The sequence below is a fragment of the Stegastes partitus genome, unplaced genomic scaffold (genome assembly GCF_000690725.1).
Source record: "Stegastes partitus isolate 25-593 unplaced genomic scaffold, Stegastes_partitus-1.0.2 Scaffold579, whole genome shotgun sequence".
NCBI classification, from domain to species: domain Eukaryota; kingdom Metazoa; phylum Chordata; class Actinopteri; family Pomacentridae; genus Stegastes; species Stegastes partitus.
The window spans coordinates 76689-82118 of NW_007578310.1; the positions used below are offsets into that span (position 1 = coordinate 76689).

At 40.7% G+C, this 5430-nt stretch overlaps 1 protein-coding gene across 1 annotated transcript in view; it reads right to left on the minus strand.

Moving 5' to 3' along the window:
* Positions 1 to 3958, minus strand: part of zdhhc7 (zDHHC palmitoyltransferase 7) — a 14081-nt gene extending 10123 nt beyond the window's left edge. The window contains exons 1-2 of the mRNA XM_008288891.1: positions 3911 to 3958; positions 2570 to 2668 (exon numbers count right to left, since the gene is read on the minus strand). The gene's annotated coding sequence lies outside the window, so the exon portion shown is untranslated. The remainder of the gene's footprint in view (positions 1 to 2569; positions 2669 to 3910) is intronic.
* Between the last annotated feature and the right edge of the window lie 1472 nt (positions 3959 to 5430).

Below are 5430 nucleotides of genomic sequence, written 5' to 3' on the forward strand. Positions count from 1 at the left end.
AGACAGACTGGTTGATGTGTTGGAGTGACGACTTTCTAAAGTTCACAGTGTGGGTGGGGATGACGACTGGGAAAAACATGATAAGCCTTGGTAGATGTTTTGTGATCACTGTGCTTTTTTACAATTGTGTTTCATATAAAAATTGTAAGCGCTGCACTGGTGTGAAAGCAGAGCAGAGATCTAACTGATTTTCTCTGGGCTGCCTTTTGTCCATGACATTTATATTATGTTTTTCCTCCAAAGCGTACACGACAACCCGAAGCCACAGGGTTACTCCTGACTACGAATGGGCCTTTGCAGGGGTGACTACACACAACAGCAATCATGATCAGTGTAGGTACAGTAAAGGCAATGAGTCCGTGTTGCCGTATTCGATAGAAACATATGCATTTTCCTGGTATTTCTGACCATTTGATAATTAAAAATGTCTATTCTGCTTGAGTAATTGAAACTCTAATTACCAAAACTGGTTAGATTTTCTCTTTTTTAATTCTCAGTTCTTATCATGTTGGTGCTGGGGATTTTTCTTTGGCCTTAGCCAAAATTTCGGGGGCCTGTGGACACCTTTGGTCCACCTAAACAGGTGTTTTCACTTATGTTGCCTCTTTAGCTCACTAATACATACCGCTATATAACATACAAGACATATCGCAGTTCCACAAAATGTAGAACTTAGAAGATGTCCATCTAAGTCCACATAAATACAAGACAAGGAGGTATCTCCAGCTAACCGGGATTAGAGCGATAATTAATGAATTGCTATTGGTGTTAGAAAGTCGGACATTTTTTAAAAAAGATTTGTTTGTTTGTTCATAAATACACTATTGACAACATCCAAACACTGGCAACACAGGAAGCCATTTCTCAGAGTCTGAACCACTGAATGAAAAGAGTAAACAGTCGCCATAGTTTCAATTATGATATGACAGCGTGTGTCACTGACTGACGCCCTGCCTTGAAAAAAAAAGACTTCTTAAATAAATTTTTCAGTAAAAGGATGACGGCTGGACAAAAGGCTGGAGCAAAGCACTGTCTCTGCTGACAGTCCTATTTCACACATCAGAATAACTGAGGCCACTGTTTAGAACATCACCCTGTGAAAAACTGACAACCAATTTCAGGTTGAAAAGAGTCAGCTCAAGAACTGATGATGACTGATTGAACCAGCTCATATAGCTGCTTTGCTGTAATTAATCACACCGCAATGACAGAAAAAAAATGAAAACATGCTCAGATTTAGCCAGATAATAAATATTGATTAAAAAAAACTGTGCAATTAGTAACAGTCGAGGGAAGCTGAGTGAAGAAAAATGACACACACACACAAGCACACACACACACACACACACACACAATGGCACAGGCAGTCTTCACATTTGCCAGGATGAAGTTATACTTCAGTTTGATATTCACAAAGCAGATGTTATCAGGACAGCAGACCAGAAGGTGAAGGGAAATGCTGGAAAATGTGAGCAATGTCAGCAGGCGTTTTTGCACAACTTATGTTCAAGTACAAAACTGCCCTCCCTTATTATGCCCATGCTGTGACTAAGAAATTTGACAGTTAAATAAAAATGTCAAAAAATCTCATCGTGCTCCGAAGGAAAAAGCAATCCGACAATTCAACACAAGTCTGCGATGCTATTTGGAGAAGCTTTTAGGAGTACCTGCTGACTCTGTTTAATCTGTTTGATTTTTAATAAGTGCATTTAATTACATTAGCACTATTACTTACCACACAACACCCACAGATAATACCATGCTGTTTATATGTTAAACAAAGAAAATAAAAAAAAATCAACATTGTCCTTAAGAGGGCACAAAATGCTCTTGCCAGTTTAAGGAGTATTGATTTTTCTGTGGTCAATAATGGGGAGGTCCATTAAAGCCACACCAGCTGCTTGTCCAGCTGTCTGCCCTTCCCAGTCAGAGGGCAAAGCACAAAAGCCACCAATGCCTTTCTCTCCCCCTTCTCCTTATCGTACCTTATCTCTGCTCCCTAACACACACACAAACACACAACCAGCAGTCACCTCGCTGCGTTCAGATCGCTTTGTTGCAAAGTCATCATAAACGAAGTCACTAAGAAAATTAGATGAAACAACGGGACCAAAAAATGCACAAGAACTGGGTGTCAATTTACTAAGTGATTTTAGGTTTTGTTGCCAAATTCACCAAATAGCTTAATGGCCAACCTGATGTCACGCTTCCTAAAAACGAAAAAGAGCCAAAAGATGCCCCAACTCCCTTTGCCTCCTATCATAACGAGTGCGTGTATAAATCAACCATCAGCATTCAGTGTTTCAGGTTTTTTCTTTAAACAATGAGAATACAGGGAAATGAATTATCGAGTACATGCTGTCTGTTAACAGACTGTCTGCTACTCAGAGTCTCCCGAGAGGCCTTTTCACTAGCCAGAGCCAAACGAGGAATGCAACTCTTCCAGCTTTTGCATAAGAGATAAACAGATGACACAGGGCTAGCCGCTTTCTCTGTTTGCCCTTGTTACATACTCTGCTGTGAAAACGCTGTGAAAAGAAAAAGGCATTCACGTTGAGGTGAAACCTACCTAATACGCTTCAACTTCACAACAGCATGCTGCGGTGTGTATCTCCTGGACCAGCATTCAGGATGAACTACACATGTAGACGGGCATGTACGCTGACACCTAAAGGGGACACAGATGCAACAATATGACATTAACAATACACACTTAGCAGTTCATTTAGTACAATTAATTTAAAAATAATTCAGCCTAAAGCGCTGCAGATTGTGTTTTCATGAAAGTGTACTGATTGCTGATACCATTTCCATCAATAAATCATATAGAACTAAGATTAGAAATGCTTCTCAGTTTAAAAGCATCACAAACCACAGCCTCAAAAGCATCACACCTTTAAAATGGTTTTGCAAATCTGAACATTGCATCGTTCTCAAGATCTGGATGTATTGTGAGAGCTGTTGTGGTAGATTGTGTATCATTAGTTGAGGTGTACCAAATAAACCAGCTACGGTTACCACACATCACCACAGTTTATATAATACTTGCTTCCTCTCTCAATGAATAGGACTATGTGCCATGTAGGATTTTGTAAGCGTTCCGTTTCTACTTCCAGGAAACACACCCATCATTCTTGTTACTCATAGCAATGTGGTGACACTGCAAGCATTTCTTGTTCCCTAACAATCAATAGTATAATTGATCTTTCTCGTTAACCTGACATTGAGGTGGTAAATCAGTTCTGTCTACTCGATGTAGACCAAGTCTTTGTCAAAAACCACAAAACTACAGTGACAATGCCGACATTACTAAGAAACAAACACTATCGACCACCTCCGGGTTGTTCTGAAAAACTAAGCATTTTGGCCGATTCCCATCCATTCATTAATTCAACCTTCATTTCTACTCGAGAAAACACACTCAGACACTTGCCTGCAGAAAATAAGCATGTCGGTATGTGTCAGATCATTACACTGAATTGAATCACATCAACAGTTAGCGAGCTGTGACTGAGATTGGAGTCCTTCTTCACATCGTGTAAGCCTACAATTCACCACCTTCTCATTTATCATCCGCCATCAGTGTACCTGGTCACACTACTAAAGCGATCATTGACCATCAACAAGCTATAAGCACAGATCTGGGTCGATCCCCTCTGCTGCAATGATAACTGTAAAGGTCGTGACTGAAACTGAACCCTTCAGCGCACACACACACACACACACACGCACGCACACACCGGGCACAGCAACTCGCTAGCTTGACACTTCACATGCGACCGGACTGGCTGGTAAATCTCGCTTGCTAACTAGCCTCGGAACGCAGCTAACACAACTAGCATGCTAGCACTGTATGGCGAGCGACGAGTACGAAAACTGAGCCTTTGTGCGTGACAGCTAAATTACATACCTTAATATTCCAAATTTCGTTTGCTGGAAACTCCCTCTCGATACATTTTGACAGCTCGTTCGTGTTTAACTCTAGCCCCATAGCAGCCGTATCCGCAGCAACATCGCTTTAACAACGGGCTGACAGTGACCAGTAACGACACAGCTTCCGGGGTTCGCCTCGGGTGTGTCCGTCACCTTTCGTGAAAATCCGGCGAATAATATTTGGTAGAACAGTGCCGCCACATGGTTAGTGACAAAACTGCATCCACACAACTGCGACAATATCAATCATCCACGCGTGGGTGCTGTTGGTTAAATAGAGTGAAGAACAATCGTTGGTACACTTGATTTAAAAAAAAAAGAAAAAAGAAAAAGAAGGTCATCTACAGTGTGTTAAATAGCAGCTCTGAAATGTTTCTGAGCATGCGTGCATGTATGTATGTATGACGTCAAATGCAATGTACGGTTGTATCTTGCCTATATTTTCCCTTTGTGGGACGAATAAGATAATAATAGTAAGATAATAATCCTTTATTTCTCCCCATGCCAGGGGAATTTACATTGTTACAGCGGCAAAATTGAAAAAAAGAACAGAAGAACACAGCAGCACCAAACATATACATAATAATAATAATAGTAACAATAACAATAATAATGTGTACAATATATACACAGGATGAAAAATGAAAATGAATTAATGCAGGATATTCTATTCTATTCTAATGTACATATGTGAGCATGGATGTATGTTTTACAGTTTGAAGCCAACAGTTGTACTTCTTACAAAAGAGATAAATATAAATACAATATAGTAATATGATACCATAGGTTTGTACCCTTGAATTAATAAATAGTTGCCTTTTGTGAATTACTCATCTCAGCTGAATTGCATGGAGGGAGCATACCAGTGTTTTTGAATGTACTTTATATTTCTTTCAAATTTGTGTCGCACAATTTAAGGTCACAGGTCGTATTATGCTTGCAATTTCAATTAACCATCAGCTGTCATTCCTTTCTGTAAGGTATGAACTCCAATGGCTAAACTCCTGAAACTGTGTAAACCTTAACATTTTGCATCAAATAAGTGATCATTTTTGTCACACTTAAGGTTGGATGGATACTTCTCCAAATCCATCCATCCATTATTTATACACCGCTTAATCCTCAGCATGTTTTGGACTGTGTGGGAGGAAGCCGGAGAACCCATGCAAAGGGAGAACATGCAAACTCCACACAGAAAGATCCCAAATGTCCTCACCGGGATGCAAACCGGCGACCTTCTTGCTGCGAGGCAACGGTACTAACCACCTTTCCACCCTACAGCCCCTCCATAAACTCTCTCTATATATTTGTGTTTGTGACCAGTTGAAGAAATACTCAGTGAAACATTTAGCTTGACCTGAACACAGTCTTTTGCGGTCAGCTGGGGTCGGATACCCACTTGTAGCAGGACGTCCCCAGCAGGGAGCAGCAGGACCTTCCTGGCAGCAGTCTCAGCTGTCACGTGTCTCCCAAGAGTGGATTATGAAGCCAAGACAA